Here is a 12,696-nt window from a genome sequence, read left to right as displayed (position 1 = left end):
CCATATTATATAAACTTCTTGAAAGAGTGATATGAAATATATTAGCCTGAAACCAAACTGTCTGATCTGTAGTAAGGATAAAGCCCACAGTAAGTGAACAGGAGAGGGATGCAGGGTCTGCCCTGCAGGAAGAGTGCTTCAGTGTTCTTTCCCAGAGGATTTTGATGAAGATTTTGTTGTGCATGGGCCTTCTAACAGAATAGCAAATGTAGTAAAATCTAACACCTAGTGAAAGCCTGCCAATAGCTGTTGCTGTTTTAAATGGGTCCTGTGCCCAGGCAGCTGTCCCAGCCCAAGCTTGCCTAACACAGGAAAAATTGGTAGGGTTAAATCAATAGGCAGTCTTGCTGTGAGCTCCAGATAGATGCTTGCAGGACATACCCTATTATTTGTTTTGTACAGTTACAGATCACTAAGAAGGCTTTACCAGAAAGCACTTGCTGCCGTGGGGGAGATGGTTATGATGGCACACCACAGAACTGTAACTCCAGGTGGGGAGTAAGCAGCAGGAGTAGATGAGCTGCTTCATGCCAATGCCCTTAGCAATGAGAGTGAGAAATGCTGGAAAGCCTGTGGTGAAACACGTAGAGTTATTTCTAAACAGAGTGAGTTTTTCCACTGCTTTTTTGAAGATGGGGGGTCAGGCAGGGTTTGTCATGACCCACTCTGGATTTACTCCTAGATAAGTCAGAATTTGGCCCGAATTGTCTTTGAGTGCATTTCGTATGTAATAGCAGCATTCAGAAATGCAGAGTAGTGGTTCTGTAAATTAGTCTTAGGCTTTATTTTCATTTTTGTTCTGAAAACATTCAGAGACTCGCAGTAAGGACCCATGTATTACTGTAGCATTGTAAATTATCTTTAAGTTGAAAAACTGGTACATTAAGTATCTCTCCTATGCAATATGTTCAGTTGTTTTTTTCAAGTGTAATCCGTGCTTGTACAAGAGGTTTCTTTGCTAACTACTCTGAGGAAGTAAAGCTTGGTTTTGTGAGGTGCTGAATGCCTTTGATGTCAATCAGTTTTAAGGATGCTCAGCCTCTGGACAGTGCGCTCTGGACAAGACTTTAACCTCACTGATAATAGCTGTAATAATGAGAAGTGGCAAGGCAAAATTTTCCTGTTGGTGCACTTGGTATTTCTTTCACATTTCATGTGAAAGTCTCAGCTTTTTTTCATGTCCCTGTTCATAATGACTTTAAGTGTTCAGCCAAAACAAGTTTTTCATACAGAAATTTGAGAGAAGCTTTGTCTTTTAGGACCTGCTTGTTGTATAAGGTCCTCAGGTTAAGCTTGTTTATATTTAACTAGCTTAGGGTAGGGCAGGGCAGTCTTACTGGAAAAATATTGAAGCTAGAAATTACAACCTCTGTAGCATAATGCTCCAGAAGGATTCCAAACAGTAGTTTCCCAATGACTAACACAAATGGTCCACTTGTTTCTGTATCCTCTTTTTCAGCAGCTGGTAGTAGTAATTCCTTTAAGACACAATATAATAGATAAAGGATAATTCTCTCCACTAGGAAATATTCTTTTAGCAGCCATTAATAAGAGGTTGATGTACATAAGAAGATTTAGCCCCCTTTCAAAACACTTGGATATTGTTTTGCTCCTTATTAATTGGAAGGCATTGGTAATCTCAATAAAGTTCAATACCTTTAAAAAAAGTTTTGAAAATCTCGATTTGCAGATTAATGAGATCTTATGGCCATAAATTTCACTAGTTAGTAGTGTTAAATAAGGAAGAACATGAAAGATACATTTCAAAAAACTGCTGAATGATATTTTCCCAGGTGAATCGCTGAGTTGAGACAGGATTTTGTGGGTTATTTGTTGTAAGAATGAACACTTTTTTTTTCCCCTGAAACTCTTTTCTTTCTTTTTTCTCCTCCTGGAAAATGTCTACATGGTTAAATGTTTTAACTCTACTTGATGCTACTGTGTATTGCACTGATGGGTTCTGTTTCCTATTTTTCTGTGGTAGGAACAAGTTTGTCTGTTTATATCAACCTTTTGCTTTTTTTAATTTTGTTTATATTATTAGCTCCTCAAACAATGATATCTTTTAATTTATCTACACAGCAATTGGTACCCTTATCCATGATGATTACTTCTAAATGCCATTGCAATGCAAACAAATAATATTATACTTAAATAACAATCATATAAATAGCAATGTGCAGAGAAAGTACTCTGGAGCATGGTATGCTTTCATTCCCTCAGTGAGATTTTGCTTTGGGTTGAAGCCTCTAGGTTGCACTGCAGTCTGCGGAAAAAAAAGAATAGTGCCATTCTTCCATACATAGCCAGAAGAATTTCTAGTAGGACACCTACAAATGCTGTGAATGCATGAAAGTTAGTGATGTTAAGGATGCATGCTTGTGAACTTTGATCAGCAGGTATACCTGCCACGATGACATCAGTGGGTACAGAGATAGCAGGATCAGAAAGTTCTCACACCACAAAACCTTCAGCTGTCATTCCACTCCACTGTACAAGAAGGGAAGTTAATGATGCAGGAGAAACAGACCAGCGGCAGCAGGTGCATCCCAGTGGCTTCTACTAATATTTTCAGAAGGGGAACAGCTACAGGCTGCCGTTCTCAGTCTTTCCTGCGGAAATCAAGGAATTAAAAAGGAAATTACCTTTGCACAGATTCCAAATGCTTAAAAGAAACAGATTTCATGCTACGGCTGGTGCTTGCAAGTGTGGTTGTGGGAGAATGCTAATAGAAGCCTTCATTGGCTTATGGTTGGATTCGATGATCTTAAAGGTCTTTTCCAACCTAAATGATTCTATGATTCTGTGACTGGGGTCCCTGCACCAACACCAAGACTTGAGCAGGGGTAAGCTTTTAGAAATAGGTCTTTCTTTTGCAAGTCATCGTTAGTAGACTGCCTTTCTGTCTTGTCTTTAAACACAGTTCCACAAACTGCCAACAGTGTGAATGTACTATGCTGATGCTTACATAAAATTTCAATATATAGTTAGATAGAGGCCAGTATTTTCCTACTCCTATTCACCTTAGTGAGAAAACAACCTGGTGGTAATGTCTGTGGAGCTCATAGTCAATCCAAGTCCTTACAGTAGGTGTCTACCCTCTTGATCACCTAGGTCATGAATCTCCTAAGTAGATTGGAAGCTTCCTAGGAACAGGATTTGAGGAGCATAAGAAGTAGGGTGACATGGGAAAAAATTTAAGAAAGCCGTTCTGAATTCCAGAACAAATGAAAACCATAGCAAGGATTGATGTTTATGGTATGCCAGGTTGTATATGTCAGATGCAATAAACACTGATTAAAAAAATCCTGTTTTCACGGTGCTTCCTGTTTTGAATATACTTGCATAGAGATCCAATTAAATATCAAATTAAAATGAGTTGGAATCTTTCACTTAAAATGAGAATTAACTGTTGCCAGTATCTGAAGAGTTCATTTGTTGTTTATTTACCCATCTGGTCATTCAGAGTCCTGGAAGAATGAAACTTACTGAGTTCTGAGTATTTTCTTTTTCCATTTCAGGTTCCAGTTGTGGGTACTTCACATTTGAAAACCTATCCCTTCATGTGAGAGCACCATATGAGGAGCTTCAGTCCTGATTTACAGAGTTGTTTACTTGTTGAACAAGCTGACTGGTGCCTGATAGAATTATACAAAAGCACTAAGGTATGTACCTAATTCACCCTAAAAGCTCCAGGTGCTTAGTTTCCTTTTATAGAGTAATTGATGCTGGAGGGGACCTCTGGACATCTGTAGTGCAGCCACTCCTGTTCAAAGTAGTTCAACTGGATCAGGTTACTTCGGCTCCTGTCTAGTCTGGTTTTGAATATTTCTGAGGGCAGAGATTCCACAACGTCTATAAGCAACCTATTCTAGTATGTTACCATCGTGTGACGAAAACATCCTTCCTTCCATCTAGTTGTTGTTTGCTGTGCTGTGATTTGCATTTATCGCCTCTTGTCCTGTCGCTGTGCACCTCCTTTTTCTGTGGCTCATGGTTAGTGTGGCTTTTAACTTACAGTATTTAATGTAGTCCAGAATTAGGGAACTTGACCATATCCTGTGAGGATTTTTTTGTTTCATCACAACTTTAGAGCTTGGTTGGCCTACAAGGAGGGTAGTCATGGGTAAGCCATGGATGGAATCTGAAAAGGTGCCAGTTCCGTTCAAAGTCTGGTACAGATATTTTGTGAGACTTTGGGCATGTCAATCCTTTGAGGTTTCAGTTCTTCATCTGTCAGATGGGGAGACGGCCATGTTCCCTCTGCATCCTTGTTTAGCTGGTAAGTTCTCTGTTAACTGTATATATGACATCATGCATACAGGTAGGGGAACAGTATTGCTGATTGTAAACGCTGCATTAAAATGAACAATACTTTAATAGTGTAGAAACACATTCAGGAATCTAGAAAGGGTTTTATAGCATGCCGGTTTTAATGTACCAGCCAAACGGCAGTGGTCGTGAATTGTTCACAGTTAAACACTTAGCATACAAAGAGTTGAAGATGAGAACTCGGATGTATACATTTCCATCAGTAATTCACAGGACATTAGAGCCTCAATGTCAGAAGTTGTACCTCTGCACAGGATGACAGTATATTAATGAAGTTGCTCCAGCCATTACACTCCGATTGCTAATTTATTCATAGTTTACTAGCAGTGGGGAGAGACGGGGGGAAGGAAAACCCAAGGTCTGAGTTCAGTAGCCCTTGAAACAAAGATGCATGCTAGCTTTATTTGCAGCATTTGATTTCTGAGTCGTGTATCTATTTCAGCCTTGGTGAATGAGACCAGATTAAAAGGAAGCAAGTGAATACAGCCCAGATAAATTGACTCGAAGTAGGCCTTATCACCAAATCATTCCACTGGAGCTGAATGTTAACAAAAGTAAGGCAATCGTGTTCAAGATGATATGGTGAAACATGTTCTCATTTCCCTAAAAACTCACCCTGAGTTTGTAGCATTTAATCCTGTGACTTGAATTGTTATTGTTGGCTGATTCACATATCTCCGTACTGAAGACTGTTATCCCTACAAAAATGCTCACGAGTTAAAATGTATTAATGAGATAAAGATATGCCGAAATACTGACCCGTTACACTAGCTGCTACATAAGCAGAGAAGTGAGAGATGGTCACTTCTTGTGTGCCTTTATTAACCAGTGTATTCTGGAAAATTTTTACTAGTTATGAAACATGGGCAAAGAACACAATTTTTTAAATCAGTTTAGCTGTGCTAGTATATCTCTTACAGAGGATGGCTCTGTCTTCAAAGGGGCTGGGTGTCATCTTTACAGGATTGTGACACCTTCATAGCAGAAAAACCCAGAAGGTTTAGGAATCTTTGTGGGTCTGAAACTGCAGGAGCAGATTTTGGATGGTGCTGGCTCATGCTGTCACTTAACTATGAAAGAGTTGATTACTTTGGAGAACTGAAATGCATGCATGCATGCACACAGCCTCTGTGTCTGTCCCTGTCCTCGAGTGCCTGCTGCTGCACCCACCCGCAATGCTCGGTTTTCTAGGGAACAATTTCCTTCTTGTTCCTAACTGGTATTCATTTGCAGATACATTTCAAAATTCAGTATAGATACCTTAGAAATCACAAAATTGTGCACCCCTAATTATTGTTTTGCCTGTAAATTGCATTGAAGGAAGTCATGTTTTGAAAGGCTTGCCAATTAACTTTATACAGATGTCTGCAGTCCTTCTCATTTCAGTGGCATTGTGCAAAGTACATGTTAAGCAAAATTTGATGTGCAAGCTAGTTCATGAAATACGCCCATTTACATACATAAAGACTCCTGTTTATCTGTGTATGCACATTCCTAGTGCACATCAAGTGTGGACACATCTGTTTCATTCAAAATGTGCCAGATGAGCTTGGAGAATTTATATACGTTTCTAGCTTATAGAATTTGCAAGCTTATTGGGATGCAGCGACTTGTCAAGATCTTTACTTGAAAGCTAAACAGGCTAATTGGACGTGTCAATAACTTCCATTGGGGATAATGCTAAGTAGTTGGAAAGAGTGACTGATGGGGGAGTGGTGTAGCCGAGACTAAAGAGGGCAAAGCACGTAGCATTATAGGAGAACGAGATCCTAAGTGTCTGTGCAAGATCTTCCACAATGTGGAGTGGGCTTCCCTTTAATGAGTGGGCAACTGCGACAGCCCCTGCCTGATAATGGGCACCTCCTCACCCTGAATCCTGGACCTGAGAAGAAATTTCCTTAAAGGTGCAGTTCCCAATAACATGGACAGGTCTTGTACCTCTAACAGTCTCTTAATGAAGTGCATAGTCAGTCCTGTGTTGAATAATCGTCCAGCTGGAATGGTCTCTTATTTCCTGTTATTTTAATTAAGTAACTCTCTGCCTCAGTAGTGCTTGGGATTTACACTGACACAGCCTTTCATAGGAGGTCATTGGTTTGAGTCCAGACTGTTCTGATTCCAGCCAGGGTTGGCTAGTGGCGGTCTGATGCTTGGTATGGAAATTAGTTGGTCATCCTCCTTCAGGGTCTATTGGACAAATGCACATGTTGCAAAACCACCATCACAACTGGCACTACTAAGCCATCTCATTGACCTTTTCACTGGCTCAGCCAAAGGTTTGATTTGTGCATTGGGGATGAAACAGCCTTCCCAGCTCTCATTTCCTGAAATGAAGCATGTTGGTGGGACAACATGGAAGTTTATATTGCAACTAGTTAATTTTGACACCGTTGGGTGGAGGAAAAAAAGTCCTTTTTATTTGGTTTTCTTTTTAAATTGGTTAATTTGGCATTTTTTTAGTACTAAAAAGAGGAGACAGAAAGTAAACGCATGCTGTTTCTGTATAGTCTCTTCTTACCATTAGGAAAACTGTAAAGAGATTATCAAGAAACTTCTTCCCTTATTGCCAGTTTTCCCACTTCCTCTCTGATCTTGTCCACGAGTAGTTTCTCTGAATTTACACTTCCTTGGATTCATAGTGTTGTAAGCTATCTTCCTGCTATGCAAAAGCACTTTGCTGTGCCTAAGCACTTTCCATGGATTGTGCATAGAAGAAGAATGTAGAATGAAAATTACACATTTAGAGTGAAGCTGATGATATTTCATATTAGGACTATAGTTGTATGTAATTTATGCAGGGCTAACAAATGCTAAATAGCGATTGCATGCATGGTTTGTAGATGTTAAAAATGGTTAAGACGTTATTATAAATCATATCTTACAACTGCAACTGCCAATTAAGAGAGTATTAGCACATGTAGTAACATTGTACTAACCCTTCATAAATATTCCCAAAGTACTGTTTCTATACATGATACTCATTTTTGGACTAAGCTTAGAAATAAGAGTGCAACATAAAACTAGACAAAGCAGGGGAAGTTCATTCAGTTTGCAGTAAAGGGTTTTGGTGAGATTTTTTCCACAGATGACAAATAATTTCATTTGATTTAAAAAAAAAAAAAAAAAAAGGAAAAATATTAGGTCATCGGAAAGAAAATCAATAGATTCATTAACACTGCATGGAAGTAGAGTAAATTCTGAGACTGATAATTTAACTGCAAAGGAATCTTGTTGGGCGTGTGCAGATGGCTCAAAGGCTTTGAACTTACAGTCTGAAGAAGGCGTTCCTTTCCTACCACACCCTGCCCACCCTCCCCCCTCCAGTGTCATCCCATGGTAGGCTGTGTTTATCCAAGCTGTGAATGTAGAAACATCAGAACCTTGGATTTCCAAAGTTCTTGTCATCCTCTTGATCCCTTCTCCCTCCCCATCAAAACAAACAAATTAGGTTCAAACCAGAGATCCTCTGAAGGGTGGTCATCTGAATGACTGTTGATTAACACTTTTGGATAAATCATCCAGAGTGTGAAAATATTCCCTCTGTGACATAAAATGGATTTTGTTACAAAGCTAGGGTCATGTTTAGTAAATCTTGTCTCAATTTAAAAATCATCATGGCTGCTGTTCCTGAATGCCAACACTCTCATTTTTCACATTGAAACATAAATAACCATACATTAATGCAGCAACCTAATATAGCAAAACTTAGATGTTTCCATCTTTAATAACATTAGAGATAAAGACAAGTGACTTCTTAGCCTCTTGATGGTTCCAAGAATTAACCAAATTGTAGGACTTCAAATTTATTAACAATTGCCAGATTTGAATTACTTTTATTCAATTAACTAACTCAAGGATGATTTTCAATGTAAATGATGACCTTAAACACAATCACTGGGAAAAGGAGAAATGAGATGTGGGTAAATGGCAGATTATTACATGCTTGGTATCATCTTGAGTTTAATAAGTGAAATTTAAGTGGGGGAGATAAATGTTTCACTAACAAAATTTGGGTTTTTGTCTTGTTACTTTCAGATATAACACGTGCTGCTTCTCTGACAAATATATTAGACTGGAATAAGTTGGTGGCTTCTGCAGTAGCTGGTCCAGCTGTGGTCCAGGTCACCTTTCAGGGATCTGCTTGTATTTAAAAAAATACTGACTTTAGGGGGGTTAGAAGGTGACATACCTTCAATGATTTGGGCCATTAGCCTCTTTCTCTCCTAGTCCCTTCTCTGTAGATAGGCAGTGTTGTTTTCAGAATGTATATTCAAGATTGGCAGGTGCCAAATGATGGGGGGTGGGAAGGTGGGAATGGTAAGGAATACAAATGCCAAAGATTATCCATCTGATAGATAAAGCCTCAGGATTTAGCTAAATAGAAATTTGCTTTGGTATATAACAGATGTCCAGATGTCCTTTGGGATGAATTAATTTATTTAAATCCTATCTGTTTTAATGAAACACATTCTAAAAGCTGGAATGAAACCTGACTTAAATGCCCACTGAAATGTCTGCCAAAACCCAGCTGCTTGACAAGGGTGGTCTAACAAATGTGCTTGAAAGTATTGCCCAGCGGTTGATCGATACTTTGGTGCTGTCTTTAGTAGATGAGAACTTAACAACTACAGGTTCATCCCTTGAGCTGATATTGCTCTGTTTTCTATATCCACTTAATATCTTAACAGGCTAATCTTAAGAACAGCTCAATGTTACTCAGCTGGCTGTAGTTACGAGAAGCTGTAGGAAAAATCTTAAATATGCTTAACTGTGTTGCAATGCATTATGAAGAAATAGGAAGAGATGATTAAAAGTTGTTTTTCACAAGTGAGATTATTCCTGGCTTCTTATACCAAAATCATCATAGCGATACAGCAACAATGACAGTGGTACAGTCAACTTGCCGTCAGTTGTAGGAAGTTAGAGTAGGAAGTTGGGGTTTTGGGGGTTTTTTGGTTTTTTGTTTTTGTTTTCACTTAAAATGCTCACTATTTCCTATTCATGGTTTTCAAGAAACATTATGGCTGCAAAATCAAAACCTGGCTAGTTTAAAAATGTAACCGCTTTTCAGCAACATGCTAACATGAAAGAGAACTTCTTAGTGTTTGAAAAATTCCATGCTTGGCATGTAGGGTTTCGGGTATTTTCCAACCCCTGTAGGAATTATTTTTCAAAACTAGGATTTTTGTTGGTGAGTTGCTTGGGTTCTGTTTGTTTTCCTTTGGAAATTCTTTAACCATCTTTCTTACCTGAAGTAAAGGAGTCATATACCCTCTGATTAATGTTTTGTAACTGTGTTTTCAATTCAATATGCATCTTTGTTGCACTGGCACAGGAGAGATGGAAGGGAAAACCACTCTGCCACCCACTCAGCTTAAGATGAACTCTGTGTGTCTGACCTTGGTCGTATATTTGTCATCACACAGATTTGACTGGGTGAGTGCTGGTGGCACAAAGAGGAAGCATGAAGCTTTCACACGTGGCCCAAGCTTGAAAACTGGGACACCCTGTATTGTGGAGACAAGTAATAAAGAACCAGGGTGCTCATATGAAGATCCCAGACTGCTCTGACAAATGCTGCTCAAAAGCAGAGGCTTTGTTTCTTGGCTGCATTTAGAGATTAATTCTTTAAACAAATACAGCATTTTCAAAGAAGGCTGCGTAGACTCATAATCAAGTTGATACAGTAACTTCATTTCTTACAGTTTGCTGAAGAACAAATGCATCTCTTATTACCTGATGTAGACTTGTCTATCCCTGAAAGAAGGCAGATAAAGACATTAAAGGTGCTATTTTCAGAAGTTCCTAGCAGTATGCGTAGCTGGAGGCAAAAGGAATTTAATTTTATTTTTTAAGACTTTTAGAAAATATGAATATAAGGATTTGCTTAAGTAGATCTTTTAGATTGCCTAGACTACTCCCCAGCACAGAAGGTGAAAGAGATTCTTTTTTTTTTCCTTTACAGTTCTACCTACAAAACAGTGACCATATATCTTTCCTTGTACAGAGGCAATATTTTCAATGACTGTTGAGGAAGAGAAAAATAAGTTGAAATACTGATAGAAGAGAAGTCCGTTTTCTAGTTTTTGGGAGATCAATACACCACATAACAATTTCAAATGCATATGTTCTGAAAGCAGAAGGAGAGGAAGGGGGGAGAACGAGCATTCACAAAATCTTTGATAAAAGACAAAATACCCATTCTAAAATTACTCTGTTAGCTACCGTTTACCTAACGTAGATCATAAAATACAAAGACATGCAAGGTCTTTTGGCCGCAGCCACCATGACACCAGAAAAAGTATTACATTAGCAAATTTGCTATTGTGTCCTATGTAACATAATAAATACAACTTTTGGATGTGTCTTCCTTAATGGGTTAGTCCCCCACTGCTGCAGATTTTGCCTTAATCTGACCCTTTCCTTAGAGTAGAAAACCCACTGCCCTGGCTTTGAGCTTTTCACAGGCATGGGTTGCTAGCACAGCTTAGGGGCACAGACCAGGACTGGAGTTTTGCTTCAGTCTGGGCTGGCAACTGGCCTGCTTTGTAGCAAGGGTGCTGGCTGATGGAGCTAGAGAGCTGGTGTAGCATTATAAGATGATCACCTCGAGTACTACATTCTTGTTTAACTGCATCCTCATCTGTACTGAAAATTGTTGGCTCAGCCTTCTAGTCCTACGTGTTCTTGCTGGATTTCTGTTGCATTTCCCAGCATTTGAACAGGCTTAAATATCCTCCTTCTACCTGCCTTGAACCTCCGGGACTGTTCTTATTGCTGGTGTGTCATGCCATTGACAGAGGAACCAGTTGCTGTAGCACACATGAGGGAATATACATTCTGCTCTAAGTACAGCACAGAGCAGGAGTTTCCCTTTTTATTGCAGCCAAATACAACAAAGAAGCAGAAGATGTTTAATCTTGAGCTCATCGGCGCAGTTTCGTGTTGCATTTAGTTACTCTGTGTGTTTGCACATGTGTGCATGTGTTATCTTTTTTGTAGCCAAGCTTTTCTTTTGTTTGTTGACAGTTGCAATGAGAGTTGATATTGTACCTGTGATACTACTCATTGATTACCTTCTCACTGCTCAATCAGTTCCTTGGTGTGTTGTTATTTGGGAAATAACAGTGATGCGAATTTAAAAAAAAAAAAAAAAAAGAGAAGCTTTTGTAATTTCAGATGAAATTTATCTAGAGGACTACTATATGGGCAAACCCCCACACTATTTACCACAAGATGCACTGATACGGCACTCCAGTGCCATGATCACACTGTGAGGATGTTTCCTTTAGCTAAAATTTTACAGCATATAAGTCATTGTGATAATTTATCTGAAAATGAAAGTTGTGAGCATGTACATCTATTTAATTTCCTTTGCATTTCTGAAATCAGACCAATTATTAACCGTTCACATTCTAGTTTCCTACTGTCTGCCAAGGACAGGCTTCTACCTACTCCAGAAAAACATTGCCAGCGTTTTGTTTTCCACTTTTACAATGCACCACACACCCAGCTAACATAGAGGGTGGTCAAACTGTTGTGGCTGCAACCACCTTTTCATTTCAGTCTCCCAGATGTTGACAGCAGTAAAAATCTTAAGTATCTTTTGGCTATATCATGCTGCCAGCAAATTCTGATACATGATCCTGCAAACTATTTGTTAGAGGCATAAACTAGGGAATCAACATTTGGATAGAAAAGCAGGGCTTGCATTTGAGGAGGAGTTATGTTCTAGTTAATCTTAGGGTATGAAATATCTGTATTGTTGGGCTGCCTGTTTATTTGTGGATTGGGTTTGCTAAGGCTGTTAGATGCTTTAAAAGCAATTAGAGCTGAGATCAGACATTTGTCACTAAGCAGATAAATTTATAAATAAAAATAGTTATTATATGTCTGTGAAAAATTTAAATAAAACCTTAATTAAATGAAGAGGAAATGCATCTTTCTGAAGATTACATGCCTGTGAGAATAATGGTTTGAAAAAAAAGCTTGAGAGTATCTAAAACCAGTATTTGGCCTAGTGTTGAGTCTAGCTTCTCCTGGGGTGTTTTCTGCCATCTTATATGAAACGCAGAGACTGAAGCTGGGATCACCACAGCTGAGATGATCTGATTCTACACTTTGAGTCATATCAACCTTTGTAGTTATACTAAAGAGCAAAAATTCTTTAGTTAGAGGCTGTATTGGGGTTGTGTCTTTGGTTGCACATTGGCGGATCTATGGTACACATTGGCAGGTTACATTAGCACCTGATAAAAAAGGAGATGTAGGGAGCAAAGGCTTATGTGTGACTGCTGTAAGATTCAAGGTGGTCAGGGGAAGACACTGATGCAGGGCTCATGCTGAATACAGCCTCTTCCAAAG

This window comes from Platalea leucorodia (assembly GCF_965183815.1).
Source record: "Platalea leucorodia genome assembly, chromosome: Z".
NCBI lineage: Eukaryota > Metazoa > Chordata > Aves > Pelecaniformes > Threskiornithidae > Platalea > Platalea leucorodia.
This window is presented reverse-complemented; position numbering follows the sequence as displayed.